General features: G+C 42.4%; 1 pseudogene; it reads left to right on the forward strand.

Moving 5' to 3' along the window:
- Positions 1–5,300: 5,300 nt before the first annotated feature.
- On the forward strand, positions 5,301–15,536 carry LOC112627006 (annotated as a pseudogene).
- The last annotated feature ends 398 nt before the right edge of the window (positions 15,537–15,934 follow it).

Consider the following 15,934-nt stretch of genomic DNA (forward strand, 5'->3'; position numbering starts at 1 on the left):
TCCATCCAAATTTTATTAATTTGGCAGACCATTATACCTTAATGAAAAATGAACAAAATTTGCAGTTTTTGACATAGAAAATATTTTACCTCTAGACCATGAACCTCTTTGGAAAAATTTTATTTCTTCGATGAGGTGTCCTTGATGATAAATTTGGGAGCGCTCACAGACCCAAATGTATAATTTGTAGTTGGTCATCTGTTGTTTAATGATATTATTCCAACACTTCTCAAATCTTTTTTTTTTTTTTTGGTCACCATGGAGTGGTTCTTATAGATTTTAAACGAAAGTTGAAGAGAAAGCTGTGATTTCCAGTGAATTAAAAAAAAATTGTTGAATATTTTTTGAAAACAATTGTTAGGTAAGAGCTTAGTGTAATTAAGGACCAATTCCAAGAGCAGGAAAATGAGGGACAACTAGCCATTTACCATAGCAACTGGAGTAAAAACAGAAAATGAAGTTTTTCTGTAGCCTCAAGTACAATTGAGAGAAGTGTTTTCAGCAGGGGCTTAGGTTTGAAAATTGAGGACTTTCTTTTGATCCTCTGGTACTAAATTGAAACGTTTAGCTGGAGCCCCAAAAGGCTTTACACTAACAGGAGGCTGCCACTCATGAGCTTGTGAGTGGGGTGGGGATAGGGGTCAGGGAAGAGTTGGGAGGATGTACCTATAAATAAAGAATTAGAATGCAAAGTAGAGTGAAAAATGTGCTATCTTGAGTGACACACTTATTGATGAGAGGTGGAAGGAGGAGCTAATGATGGTTTTTGACTAAGGCAATTGAGGAAGTTTCTGTGGGGAGGTGGCATTTTGTTGGAGTCCTAAAGGATGAGTAGCAGTTGATAAATACAGGCAAATTGAAAAAATAACAATGACCAGAACTAAAATGTGCACATTAGGCATTATGCTAAGCTTATTTAAATGTATTATCTCTTAAATCCTACAAAAACTCCATAGTACACATAATTATTGTCCCCATCTTAAAGGTAAGGAAATTCAGGTAAAGTTAATTTGACCAATATGACATAAATGCATTTGAATTAAGATATGTTGATTCAAGCTCTCCTGGGCTCTTTCCAGGAGAGAGGGGTGGTCTACAAGAAGGAGACACCTTCATTGAAGAGCCAGATGAGCAATTTTGGAGGAAATGCAAGGTTTTATGTGGCTTACATATAGGAAATTTGAGACAATGAAGTAGGAGAAAGAGTTAGAAATGAGATTGAGGCCAGATGGCAGAGTCCTGAATATTATTATAAGGATTTTTTTTTCTCCAGGCAATGTGGAGACACTAAGGGTTTTTGAGTGGGAGGGTAGTGTGATTTAACTAGTGATTGTAGGGTAAGTCTGGTAGCAGCCTGAAAGATGGATTTGAGAAGGGAAAATTTGGAGGTTAGGGAGACAGTTCCACAACAACTGTGGCACGCAGGTGCGAGGACAAGGAAAAAAGCCAAGGCATGGTTAGTGGGAGCAGGCAGAGGCAGAGCTGAGGGCCATTGCGGGAGTGGAGCTGGCTGGGTATTATAATTGCTTGTGTGGAAGGGTGAGGAGGGAGAGCTTCAGCTTCCTCTGTTTGGAATATAGTGATACCATTGACATAAGGAGTACAGAAGCAAGACTTGGGGAGGAAGAATATGTGTTGGGTTTGAAGTGTGTTGAGCTTGGAACAAATATATCCAGATAGAGATGTCCGAAGGGAATTTGGAAAATCTGGGCCTAGGGCAGAGTAAGAGAATTTGGCAGACACAACATAAACATAAAAGTTGAAGCATAGAACAGAATGGAGGAGAAAACGGAGGCAGACCAAACTTAGATCCCAGCAAAATGCCTGGATTTAAAGGAGTAGGTGGGAGAATACAAAGCAGTGGGGGAAAATGTAAAAGGTGTGGTCAGAAGCTTAAGGGCAAACATCCTGAGTTTATAAGTGCCTAGTGGGCAGTGACAATGTCTTAATAATTTGGCTCCTTGGCTTCAGTTAGTGATGCCTTCTGCATAATGGGAGCTCTATGGGTACTTGTTGGATTGAGTTGCATATTTCTGCTCTGAGGAACTAAGAATGGAATAGGCTATGTAGAAAGGGTTGTGTATGTCCCTTGAGCTGTCCCAGGAGTGACACAGTGAAGGACAAACCATTCTCACGACCAATTCCATATTAGTGTCATTCGTATGCTTTTGAATATTTCCTTTTTACAGATGTAACAATAGGGATCATCAGGCCCCAGAAAACAAACAAGTGGTATCAAGGCAGGAAACACACACTTGCCCAATTATGGCACCAGATTTTAAGAAAAAAAGCACCCCAGGGGGTGGGAAAGGCAGGTGGAGAGAAGTAAGTGATGGATTTAGAGTGAACTATTGACTGAGAAAGCCAGTGACTGTTCTGTTTCTTTAGATATAAAATGAAGACCGTAATGTTCTTTTCATGACGTTTACTTGACAATTGCACTAATTGTTTAATAACACAGGGGTGTATTTACAGAAAAACTTGGCAGTGATAGTTTTAAAATGGCCTTCCTGTCACTGGAAACCATCATGGACATATTTATATAAGAGAGCTTGAAATGATATGGTAAACAGCTTTTCAATGTGATATTTCTAAATCTAATGAGAAATTAGGGAAGACTGATACAATCCACCAGGCTGGTCTAGGCTCCAGACCTCATGGAGAGCTGAGCTAATGGGTAGGATGGAATATGACTTAACCCTAAGGCTGAGGACAAGGGCTGAAGTGGCAGATTTTGGACATACATTGACTATTGCAGAAGGGGAGAAAATGGCTGTGACCAGATCTGTGCTTTATTTTCTGCTGTCTGCACTAGAAGTTCTGATAACAGTGTGGTTTATGCCTGAGTGCAGCTGACTCAGACAGTGGCAGACTTTGAGTCAGTGTTTAGAGGCAAGAGATGATGCTGTTGGCCAGAAACAATTTCATTTAGGATTAGTATTGTCAGATAAAATACAATATGCTCACTTAAATGTGAATTTCAGCTGAACAACAAAAATTTTTAGTGTAACTATGTCTCATGCAACATTTAGGTATACATATACTAAAAATTTATTTGTTGCTTATCTAAATTTCAAATGTAAGTGGGTGTTGTATGTTTTTATTTGCTAAATCTGGCAATGTCACGTAGGACTGAGTCTCATTAGTGTGAGGTTGCTTTTCTCTTTTATTAGTGCAAACCGGGACCTGGCCTAGCGTGCCAGGAAAACTATCTTTTTTTTTTTTTTTTTTTTGAGATGGAGTCTCGCTCTGTCGCCCGGGCTGGAGTGCAGTGGCACAATCTCAGCTCACTGCAAGCTCCGCCTCCTGGGTTCACGCCATTCTCCCGCCTCAGCCTCCCGAGTAGCTGGGACCACAGGCGCCCGCCACCTCGCCCGGCTAATTTTTTGTATTTTTTAGTAGAGACGGGGTTTCACCGTGTTAGCCAGCATGGTCTTGATCTCCTGACCTCGTGATCCGCCCGTCTCGGCCTCCCAAAGTGCTGGGATTACAGGCTTGAGCCACCGCGCCCGGCCGGAAAACTATCTTATTTTCAAATGTTTGGGTAGGTCCTGGAGAACTTCTGTGTATATCAGCTGTGAAGGTGAGAAATTGACTGAGAATTGGTGGGTTTGAAGATAACTAAGATACTCCTGGCTTTGATTTTATAGAAATTTTTTTTATTGTGGTAAAATATACATAACATGAAGTTTACCATTTTAACCATTTTTAAGTGTACAATCCCTTGACGTTAAGTACATTAACATTGTTGTGCAGCCAACATCACTATCCATCCCCAGAACCTTTTCACCTTCCAGAGCTGAAGGTCTATACCAATTAAATAATAACTTCCATTCCCTACTCACCCTAGTATCTGGCAATCACCATTCTCCTTTCTCTCTCTCAATGAATTATTTGACTATTTCAGGTACCTCATATTAGTGGAATCACAATATTTGTCCTTTTGTTTTGGGCTTAATTTATGTGTTTGGCTTAGCATAATGTCTTCAAGGTTTATCCATGTTGTAGAATCCTATTAGAATTCCATTGCTTTCTGAGGCTGAGTAATATTCCAATATATACATATAACACATGTTGTCTATCCATTCATCTGTCAATGGTCATTTGGGTTGTTTCCACATTTTAGCTATCGTGAATAATGCTGCTATAAACTTTGATGGACAAATATTTGCTCAAGTCTCTGCTTTCAATTTGTTGAATATATATCTAGAAGTGGAATTGCTGGATTATATGGTGATTCCACGTTTAGTTTTTTTAGGAAACTCTACACCTTTTTCCACAGTGGCTGCACCATTTAGGTTGTCACCAACAATGCACAAGTTTTCCAATTTTCCCACATCCTCCCCAGCACTCATTGTTTTCTAGTTTTTGAGTAATAGCTATCCCAATAGAATAGGTCTGTGTAAATGTAATTTTTCTTTTCTTTTCTTTTTTTTTTTTTTTTTGAGATGGAATCTTGCTCTGTCCTCAGGCTGGAGTATAGTGGCGCTATCTCAGCTCACTGCAACTTCTGGAGACCCAGGTTCAAACGATTCCCCTGCCTCAGCCTTCTGAGGAGCTGGGACTACAGGTGTGCACCACCACACCTGGGTTTTTTTTTTTGTATTTTAGTAGAGACTGGGTTTCACCGTGTTGGCCAGGATAGTCTTGATCTCCTGACCTTGTGATCCGCCCACCTTGGCCTCCCAAAGTGCTGGGATCACAGGCGTGAGCCGCTGTACCTGGCCATATATAAAATTTTTAAGGATGGCTTGTGGCTTCTGCTCCTAGTTTAAATAAAAATAGTTCACTCTTTCTTGCTCTGGCATCACAGTGGCCATTGGCACTGGCATAAAATTATATATTCACTGCATAAAACATTTCTACAAAGTTAGGAAATGGGTTTCCCAGAGGGACTTTTAAAGGGACTCTGAAGATAGTATCAAAAAGAAGAGTTCTAGAAAAGTTTCCAATTATGATAGCAGTGTTGGACTAAGCACATACCCCTCGTTTACTTTGCAAGACACAGGGTGCTTTTCTTTCTGCAAGTTCAGTTTGTTTGCTGAAGCACGCACTCACACTGAAACACATGCATCATGATTTTGTGGTCATACCTCACAGACCCACACCAATGAATCTGAATCAATTCTTGGAATAGACCTAGTGTCTTTTTCTGGATATTAGTTCCCAACATATTCTGAGTTTTCAGTAATAACACCCACAGTGGCAGTATCAGAGACAGAAGTGAGCTGAATTCAAGTTTGGGACAGAATGTGATTACTCTCAAATCCAGTTATTAACCACCTTTCGGAAAATAGAGGATGACTGTTCCCATGGCAACAGAAACCTTAAAGAAAGAGATCACTCAGCAGCCTGACGTTTTTAGCAAGCTCCACACTGATTCAACCTGCGGGTAAAGGGAACCAAGAACCAAAGTCAAATGTAGCCTCTGTGGCAGGGTTTTTTCCTTTTTACTCCAACAGTGCTTCCTTTTCCCCATAATTCTTCAAAAGAAATCAGTCTGGTGCTATCTTCCCTGTCTTCCGGCCTCTCCCAGGCCCGTTTCCCAACATCCTGGTGTGTGCATATGTGTTTCTATATCTGTTCGTATTCTGTCTGCCTTACTCATCTCTATGTCAATCTAGATTCATGTCCTTCATAGCTGTTAATGAATCATTCAAGGTGTACTTTTAGCTCAGAATTGAATAATCCACCAGAATAAAAAAGATTCCACTATTAAACATCTTTTGAGCAGGGCTTTTGGATTGCTTGTTAGGCAGAAGTCAAATTATCTTACTGTTCTTTTCTTTCTTTTGTTATGGAAATATTTCTCATGAGTGAACACTTCTGATTTGAATTGGTACTAGTGCATGTCTCATTGTTGTGTCTTTACTTGTGAGTGAACATTCTGAGCTGCCTGCCTGCAGATTCCAGTGACAAATGCCATGTTATTTTTAGTACCCTCAGTCACACTGAATAAATCCAATCTTATTTACATAATATGTAAGGCTGAACTCATGGTTTGCTTTATGCTTTTAATGTCACAAGCAGACAATGATATGAACAGTTGCACACTCAGCATACGTGGACACAGTTTCCTTGTTGAATCAAATAGATTTACTAATAGAATGGATCTGATGTGTTACAGGTTTGCCTAACAGACATTGGTAAATACCCATAAATGATTGCTTGTGGCATTACTTTTACCTAGAAAATGTTAATTCTTCGACATCTACAAACAGTGAATCATAAGTTTTTCTTGAAACTGTGTTCACTTTAAAGTAGACATGTACAAATGAAATGTGCATGAAATCTCTCCTTTTCCCCGTCCTCTCACAGAATGCATGTAGTCCAGAAGCACTTAGGCCAGGTAAAGAACAAGGATCTTGAATTTGACTATTCAGGCCTTAGTTTATTCTTGACCATAGAAGTAGGAGGGAGAGCGTGAAGCCATGATCTTGAGTCAGCTGAGGGATAAGGACATGCCGTGTCTCCCTTCATGAGAGATACTTCCTCTACCATACACTCTCCACGATACACTTCCTCCACTATACACCCTCAGAGCAGTTACTCAAAGACAAGGCTGATTTTTTTTTTTTTTTTTTTTTGAAATGGAGTCTCACTTTGTCACCCAGGCTGGAGTGCAATGATGCCATCTCAGCTCACTGCAGCCTCCACCTCCTGGGTTTAAGTGATTCTCCTGCCTCAGTCTCCTGAGTAGCTGGGATTACAGGTGCCCACCACCGTGCCCAGCTAATTTTTGTATTTTTAGTAGAGACGGGGTTTCACCATATCGGCCAGGCTGGTCTTGAACTTCTGACCTCAAGTGATTCGCCTGCTTTGGCCTCCCAAAGTACTGGTATCGCAGGTGTGAACCACTGCAGACACTATCTCTAGCCAAGGCTGAAGTTTTAAACAGAACTGGGTTGAGTCTTAAATAATGAAAGAAATCTATCTTCATGACAGTATGTGACTGAAAAGTTATGAGGTAGTCTAAGATATGATTTCAGGAGCTTCTCATCCCACAGGAGATGGGAGCTTGAGAGCATTGTTGGTCAAATTTACTGGAAATAGACTTGTATCATGTTCAAGTCTAGCGTGGAGACTCTGCACTAACCTCTTTTCATCTCTTTGTCTGGGTCCGCCTTCTCTCACCCGAAAAATCTCTTAGTAGCACGTCTAGTTATTTCATCTTGGTCATTCAACCATGAAGGACTTGAGGGACTCCAGTCCATGGAAACACTGAGATTAAGCACTGTTGATGAGATAACAGATCCGAGTTCTGAAAAACAAACATCAATTTATTAAACTTGCCAGTCAAGTGAGCCCTGCATTTGGGAACGGTTCCCCCCAGATATGCTTGAGCAGAGCTAATATCTGTTACTGGGAACGCACAGATGGTTCTGATTAACAGAAGTGGTGACAAGGAAACTGATGGACTCCTAGACCAAGACAGAGCTGCTTTAACACACTCAGCATTCCATCTGTCTTAGGTTAAAGCTGGTTTATTTTGGCTTTGCAGGTCCTGATAGGATTTCAAACAGCAAAGTTTCTCGAGGGGGATGATTCTAAGGCATAAGGCTCTTCAGTACGATGTCCTTGATGTTGATTTGATTTAGAGAACATGATAGGTTAAGGCTGCGTCCTTGATGCTTGCTAGCAGAAGCCCTTTAACAGTTTCACAGCATGACAACTGTATGTGAAAGAGGCAGGACATGCAGGGGAGGTGGGGGAAGCCTGGCTAGAGATGGTGGCAGGCAGCAGAGAAAAACATGTTGTAAAGAGATCCTGGACCACAGCCACATAAATGTGCTTGTGCAAAAGAATGGAGAGGGGAATGCTTGCCCTTGCCTGAAGGCAGGGCGGACATTGGGTCTCCACTGCATCCCCCAAGCTTTGCATGGTACCTGGCACAGGGCAAATGCTCTCTAAGTATTTGTTGAATGAATGAATGAATGATAGGAAGATGGGGAAAACAGTCCAACAGGAGAACAATTTAAGACTGTAGAGGGTTCAAGGCCTGAGGCTGTGGCTGGGAGAAGATGATGAGAGCTTAGGTTCCCTGGCCTGGGTCATTTCTGAGACACAGACTTTACAGTCCCTTGCCCCTAATACATTCACACCAAGTGGTAACTGCTGTCGGGGTGAACTTTGCTCTCACAGAGGACTTGTAGGGAGGGGTGAGGAGTGGAGAGGAGAAATCACCGGACTCTAGGTTCCTGAAGGAGTCGATGGAAAATGAGTGAAAACAAGTCCCCCTGTCTTTTTTAAACCACTGTACACTTAACTTGCTGCAGGTACTCTGCTAGACCCTTCTGACACTCTCTAGTCCTTGTAGCAAGCCTCTGCAGTTACAGTAGCGAAACCCGTATTACCAACCAATGAGGGAGGGAGCTGTGACTTCCCTAGGCTCGCATAGATGACAGGGACAGGCTGATGTCATAGCCCATTCTGTCTCGCTCTTTGAGACCCTTGATGCCACTCTTACCTGAAGTCCACAGGCAAGGTGGGATCCAGAGAGCCCTTTGGCCAGGCTGCCCTGAGCATGACATTAGCTAAAGAGGATGAGGCTGGCTTTCCCGACCTTGGTGCCCACCAGGTCAGAGGTCTGCCGTTCCAGGGTGCTGGCTGCTTCTCTTACAGGGTGGAACACAGAGTGAGTGCAAGCCCAAGGAACCAAGAACTTCAGTTCTTCATTCTTTTCTTGCTTTACAAAAAAATTTAGTGGAACTTGAAAGCCTGATCGTGAAGTTGACTAAATGAGAATTGTGCTAAGGTAATTTTGAAAAGGAAGAATACTCCACAAGGAGTGCGGGAACTCTTTTGGCTTATCTCCTTACTTCAGATATAAAAAATCCATAAAGCTAGAGAATGAAACAATAGTGGCACATTTTTAGGTGGCAGTTCGGTATATTTATCAAAACTGACAATAAATAAGAATTTTATTTTTAAGAACTATTCTTGAGAAAAACTAAAAATTCATATATAGATCTATGTATTAGGGTGTTCATTGCAGCCTTGTTTGTAAGAGTTTAAATGTGGAAATGTTCCAGATTTATATCAATACAGTAGAGCTTAAATTAATTAGGATATGATCACACCATAAATACCATGGAACCATTAAAAGAAATTAAGCGGAGTCAAATATGCTGACTTGAAAGGACCTGAAATATATTGGGAGTGAAGGAATGAAAAAAGCAAGTCACAAAACAATATTATGTAATTATGTTACAAACACATTGGAATGTATTTGGAAGGATGCACACAAACAATTTTTAGTGACAAACTTCGCAATTAGAGAAAAAGTCAAGGGATGGTCTCACTTTTTTGATATACTTCTGTGTGGTTTTCCTCTTTTATAAAGAGCATATTCATGTGTTAATTGTGTATTTAATAAAATGATAATGTGGGGAAACGGAACCTGGATATTTGGGAAATGAGAAACACAAGACAAATTAAAGATAATTTCAGGTTTAATTGACATGTTTCAGGTTTAATTTCAGGTTTAATTTCAGGTGAGTTGACATGAAATTTAATGGGCTAGATAGAACCCACTGCTATCACTGGTATGGGCTGCTTATTTGAAGGCAGAATATCTTTGAGCCCTAGTTACAGCCAAATTTTTTGTGGCCAAAGAGATCATAGTGCCCTGAAGTATTCTGGGAGCGCTTAAGAATAGGTTTATTGCAGCCAAATTAAATGGGGTCTTAGTGGCTTTGATCGTAGAAGTTAGTACATGAAGAAAGGAAAAAAAGCAATAGGCTGAAACTGCTCCAGCAGAAGCAAGGAAGGGAGTATCCCCTGGAAAAGTATCAGGAAGCTGTGCAGCACTGCAGGTGGGGAAGAGGAGAGAGCTACCTGTCATAGCTGCAATTAATATAAGAGCATTCTCTTATCCAGTAGAAACATGAGTTAGATGCCTTTTAAGAAAATTAAAATATGACTTAATTACCTAGTAAAAATTATGAATATGATAGAAGTATGAAGCCTAAAAAGAAACATTTCTTCTTCATTCCTGTTTCTAATTCTATACCTGTTCCCATTAATCACCACTGTTAGAGTTTGGTGTGAATTCTTCCAGAGCATTTAGGCTTATACATATGTGCACAAACACACATAGAAGCACACTCACACACAATTACACGTGTGCAAAGTTAAAAAAAAATACCTAAATATTTTCCTGACGTAGTCTCATTCTGAGCCTCAACAGGAGGCTGTGCCCACAGAACTGGCTCACCAAATTTTGGAGTTCTTCTTTGCGTTTCTTTGTGGAATGCTCTGCGGCGGCTCTGGAGAGAATAGCTCCTCCCGAGTGCTTTCACCAGAACACTTGGGAAAGCAATGCAGGGTGGTTGTAAGTGTCACTGAGGGGGCAGATGTTGATTTGGATTTAGAAGAAATGGGATGCAGGAGTCTTAGATTTGGGTGATTTGTAGTGCAGTGAGTTTAAGAATTTTAGCTCCAGAAATGCAGATTTGAACACGGGTTTTTGCACTATCTCTATAAGCTTAGGAAAATTACTTAACCGTTTAGAACCTGTTACCTCGCTTATAAAGTGAGAGTACAATGGTGCCTATCTTATTGCAAGGGGGTTCTGAGGACTAAAGAGGCAATGCCTACAAAATGTTTATCACCTTGCAAAGCATGTACTGAATAATCAATAAAGTAGGCTGCATTTATTTTATTTTATTCCTGTTCCAGATCACTTTTAGATCACTTTTGAACACTTAGAGTCCTCTTCTAGTCCTTCTAAAAACTGCTTTTCCGGCCGGGCGCGGTGGCTCAAGCCTGTAATCCCAGCACTTTGGGAGGCCGAGACGGGCGGATCACGAGGTCAGGAGATCGAGACCATCCTGGCTAACACAGTGAAACCCCGTCTCTACTAAAAAAAAATACAAAAACCTAGCCGGGCGAGGTGGCGGGCGCCTGTAGTCCCAGCTACTCGGGAGGCTGAGGCAGGAGAATGGCGTAAACCCGGGAGGCGGAGCTTGCAGTGAGCTGAGATCCGGCCACTGCACTCCAGCCTGGGTGACAGAGCGAGACTCCGTCTCAAAAAAAATAGATTCAAAATAGAAAAAAAAAAAAAAAAAAACTGCTTTTCCAAAGGCTTGACTTGCTTGCCTTTGTTTTCTGATCTAATATTTATGCACATTTTCTACTTTGAATCTATCATGTTTGCTTCAATATGCCAAGACTCCCACATGGTGTTTTGAAAATGAACCCAGAGGTTGGGCGTGGTGGCTCACGCCTGTAATACCAGCACTTCAGGAGGCCGAGGTGGGTGGATCACGAGGTCAAGAGATGGAGACCATATGGCCAACATGGTGAAACTCCGTCTCTACTAAAAATACCAAACAATTAACTGGACATGGTGGCATGTGCCTGTAATCCCAGCTACTCGGGAGGCTGAGGCAGGAGAATCGCTTGGACCCAGGATGTGGAGGTTGCAGTGAGCCAAGATTGCTCCACTGCACTCCAGCCAGCCTGGGTGACAGAGTGAGACTCAGTTTCAAAAAAGAAAATGAACCAAGAACAAACCAAAAGTGCTTCACACACAACTTCTTGGACTTACCTTAAATTGAGTTATAGTTGATCATTTCTTGCATTTTAAACAACTTTATTTCTTGGTTGATTTAGTGGCACAATTTTCCAAATTCATATTTGGTTTTTGACCTCAAGGGCTGAAGAGTCTCCTTGCTTTTGGCCTTGTAGAAATTTAGCTGTTTTCGTGCTTCTTGTCACTAGCTGACTCTTGACTCTATCAGTCCATATAGAATAGTCATAAATTAATCTGATGTTAGATTAAGTCTTAGTTGCATATCTAAGTGTTCTGTCAATTTATCTATTTATTTAATAAATCTTTATGAGTGTCCCTGAGTGTTAGGAATTTTACTATGTTTCAGGGATAGGGTGGTAATAGAGACAGCCTCTTCTTTCATGAAATGCAGAGTCCGGCAAGGCCCATACACATTAAGTCATGAATTACTAATACAGTAGTGCTCTGCTGGGTGATATGCTGTGACAGGGACCCAGGCAGGGCTCCCTGAGGGAAGTGATACTGATATGAGATCTGAAAGAGGAATGAATAAAGTGAGAAGTAGAAGAATATTCTATACAAAAGCAACTGCATATTCAAAGACCCAGACATAAGAGAAGTCTTGCAGTATTTGAAGAACTGAAATAAAAGTAATGATTGGAGTGGAGAGAGTGAGGGTGTTGAGAGCTGAGGTGGGACTGAAGCCATATGAGGGATTTATGCCTTCCAGGAGTTTCTCTGACCGGTTTCTGATAACAAGTGGTTACATAGTCTAGACTGTTGCTGAATTCGCAATGATGACAACATTGAACCTCCTTGAACACAGCAGCATTTTATTGCTCTTTGGTGACTAATGAAATTTTGTCTCTGGTGAAGTAATTGGATTCTTAGCATGACACATTTTAATTCAAGTCAAGAAGACAGAAATATAAAAGACTAGTGAGTGATTGCCTCAAGTTTATATAGAAATAGAAAGGACTTGGAACTAGAGAGTCTTTGTTTTGAACGGTCTTTCTGGACTTTCCTTTGTTAGTCTTTGTCTTTTGTCTACTTTTTGTCTTCTTAAACTTTGTCTACATGTAGTCAAACGGAATGGACAAAGCAAAAACAAAACAACAATAGATTCTGCTTCAGAGCTGCAAAGCTCCAGGCAACTTCGATGCTTCACAGTTAAAATTTTCCTTTCAGTAGCTGCAGTTGCAATCGTCTCTAGCATCAGCAAAGAGGTGGTAGGAGCATCATGTTTCCGAGATCCAACTTGTAAGGCATGTGGGAATGGGATACTACCTAAGAGGGAATTCTAGTCTTTCATTCTATGTAGAATTAAAAAGACTTATTTTTTAGCTAAAACCCCTGACTGTTTAGAATAATATGATTTAGGATAATCAATAAATATACTTATAGAGATATAATACTATATAGATTATCTGATATAAATGTTTAATTCATTCTTAGTAGTATGTATCGAATTTTACCTATGGCTCTGTCTTGTCTTACTCGAAAAGCAGAACGATTTCTTTCTTAGAAAGAAAGCTACCAGTTCCCAGATGCCCACTCCTATTCTTTTTAAGGAATCATAATTTGTTCTCCTTCGAGCCCAGATTTCTCAGTGAATTCTCCAGTATGCTCACAGCTCTCCCTCCAGATATTTTGAGAGCTTGGAGTCATAGTCCTGCATTTTTAAGGAAGCTGTGAAAACCCACATGAGCTCTCCTTTTCCAGCCGAAGAAAAAACTAAATAGTGTCCAACACCACTGTTGGTTGAGAGTCCTTTGGATCTAAGTTTTCTTCTTCTGTATTCTGCTGGGTTCTCGTGAAAAACTAATTTGAGATAATAGCAGAAAATAAAAGACACTGGCAGAAGGATTTTCAATGTTAAGAACTGACCTATGACAAAACTGGCCATTTTGCATCTTTATCATATTTACAGGTTTACTTTTCTAATATTTATACTTTGGATTTGCGGGGCTGGAGGGGCGGTAAGGTAGCCATAGCCAGGAAGATTTGTACAATGACGGAAAACTAATAAAGATGTGAATTTTGTTAAAGAAAGATTCTCAGATCACAATATATTCTTGGCAGTGCAGAAGAGTATTCTCCTGGGGATAGAGGGAGTGTCCAGATAAGTCAGAATGAAAATGAGCGGAGAAGATGGGTAAATTTCCCAACTGTGGAATTTGTGGCAGAGAGAGCAAATAACTGCGGCTCTCCTGGCACCTGGTTGCTCGCACCACGTCGAGACCCAAGCAGGCGAAACCCCAGCGGATCACCGCGGAGGAGGACCTGGGCAAGCAGCAGCCAACCACGGAGTTTGTAGATGTGGCCCCCACGGCGTCGGCGACGGGGGAGCTTGGTGCTCGGTGGGAGAAGACGCAAGTCTGTGAGAAATGCTGTGCGAAGTTCTTTAGCGTCTCTGAGTTGTTGGAACATAAGAAAAATTACACTAAAATCCACCTGTCTTCATCATGAATGATGGCGAGGGTCCAGTGCCTTCAGAAGACATCTCTGGAGCTGTACTGAGCCACCAGCCACCCAGTCCAAGCAGTGAGGAAAGTCACAGGGAGAATGGGAGCAGCTCAGGGGACAAGAAGGAGAAGCTGGTGCGGAATCTGTGATGTATCTAAAGACAAAGACGGGCCTGCCACCCACCCCCCAGTACATAAGATATTTACCCAAAGGCAAAGTGGCCAACACTGACGTGTCCTTGCAGGCGCTACGGGACACCAAGGTGGCGGTGAATCAGAGGAGCGCAGATGCCCTGCCTGCCCCTGTGCCTGGCGCCAACAGCATCCTCGAGCGGATACTGTGTCTGCAGCAGCAGAGGCAGCTACAGCAGACCCAGCTCACCGAGCAGATCCGCATCCCGGTGAACACGTGAGCCGCTCATGCCTGCACTCCAGCGGGGCGGGGCCGACACCCTGAAGACCTTGGGCAGTCACATGTCCCAGCAGGTTTCTGCAGCTGTGGTTTTGCTCAGCCAGAAAGCTGGAAGCCAAGGTCTGTCTCTGGACACCTTGAAACAAGCCAAGCTACCTCACGCCAACATGCCTTCTGCCGCCAGCTCCTTGTCCCCAGGGCTGACGCCCTTTTTTCGGAAGCCGGATGGGACCTGGGTGCTCCCAAACGTCGTGTCCCGCCTCCCCAGTGCTTTACATCCTCAGGCCCCGGGCTCAGTGTTCTTCCAGGGCCCTTTCTCCTCTGTGGCGCCAGACCTATCCAAGGGAAGGGGAAGCCACCGAACATCTCCGTGGAGGAGGTCAAACCCAAAGATGAGGCGGTCCTCTCCAAGCACAGGTGTAAGTGCTGTAGCAAGGTTTTCGGGACTGATAGCTCCTTACAGATCCGCTTCCGCTCCCACACTGGAGAGAGACCCTTCGTGTCCTCTGTCTGTGGTCATCTTTTCGCCACCAAGAACGACTCGAGGTGCACTTTCGATGACATCCCTAGGTGAAGGCAAACCCCCAGCTGTTGGCTGAGCTCTAGGACAAACTGGCAACAGGCAATGGCATCCCCTATGTACTCTCTGTACCCCTCCCTGTAGATGAATCAAGTCTCTTTCTAAACAGCATACCTGTCCTTGTAACCCCCTTGGTAGGGCTACCTGAGAATCCCTCTTTGGTGACTAACCCCAAGGACCTCAAGGGTGGCCCCCTGCCAACCAACTTGCAGCCTGGGCCTTCTCCAGAAAGTGAGGGTGGACCCACACATCCTGGGGTGGGATCAAACAGTAATTCCCCAAGGACTGGTGGCTTCCAAGGGAATAGGACCATCGACCCCAACAAATGTCTCATTTGCCACCGATTCTTAAGCTGCCAGAGCTCCCTCAAGATGCATGACTGCACCCACAGTGGGGAGAGATTAATCCAGTGTAAGATCTGTGGCCACACCCAAAGGTAACCTGAAGACACACCTCGGGGTTCACTGAACTAACACGTCCATTAAGACACAGCATTCTTGTCCCATCTGCCAGAACAAGTTTGCCAACGCCGTGATGCTGCAGTGCCAGATTTGCCTACTCTAAGATGGATGGCTCCCAATCAGGTATCAGTGCAGATGTAGAAAAACCAGGTGCTACTGACAGCGTTCCCAAAACCAGTTTCTTCACTTCTTGGAAGAAAACAAGATTGCAGTCAGCTAAGCTAAAGGAGAACTTGCGTGGAAGGAGAAATGCAGACAGAGTGAAATCTCTAGAATCTGCTTTTTTTGTAAGAATTCATCTCCTGTTTTGTTTTTCTTACTGATATGCAAATGATGTTTACGACGGTTGTGATCACATCAGGCAAACTTTACAATCACCATTGTTGCTATGTTGCTTTGCAAAAAATTGAAAAATAAAAAAAAATCAAAACAAATACAGACTTTTTAATTTTTTTAATTTTGGAAAGAAACTTTGTTACTTGTGACAAACTGTATACACAG

This window comes from Theropithecus gelada, chromosome 6 (genome assembly GCF_003255815.1).
Source record: "Theropithecus gelada isolate Dixy chromosome 6, Tgel_1.0, whole genome shotgun sequence".
Classification (NCBI taxonomy): Eukaryota; Metazoa; Chordata; class Mammalia; order Primates; family Cercopithecidae; genus Theropithecus; species Theropithecus gelada.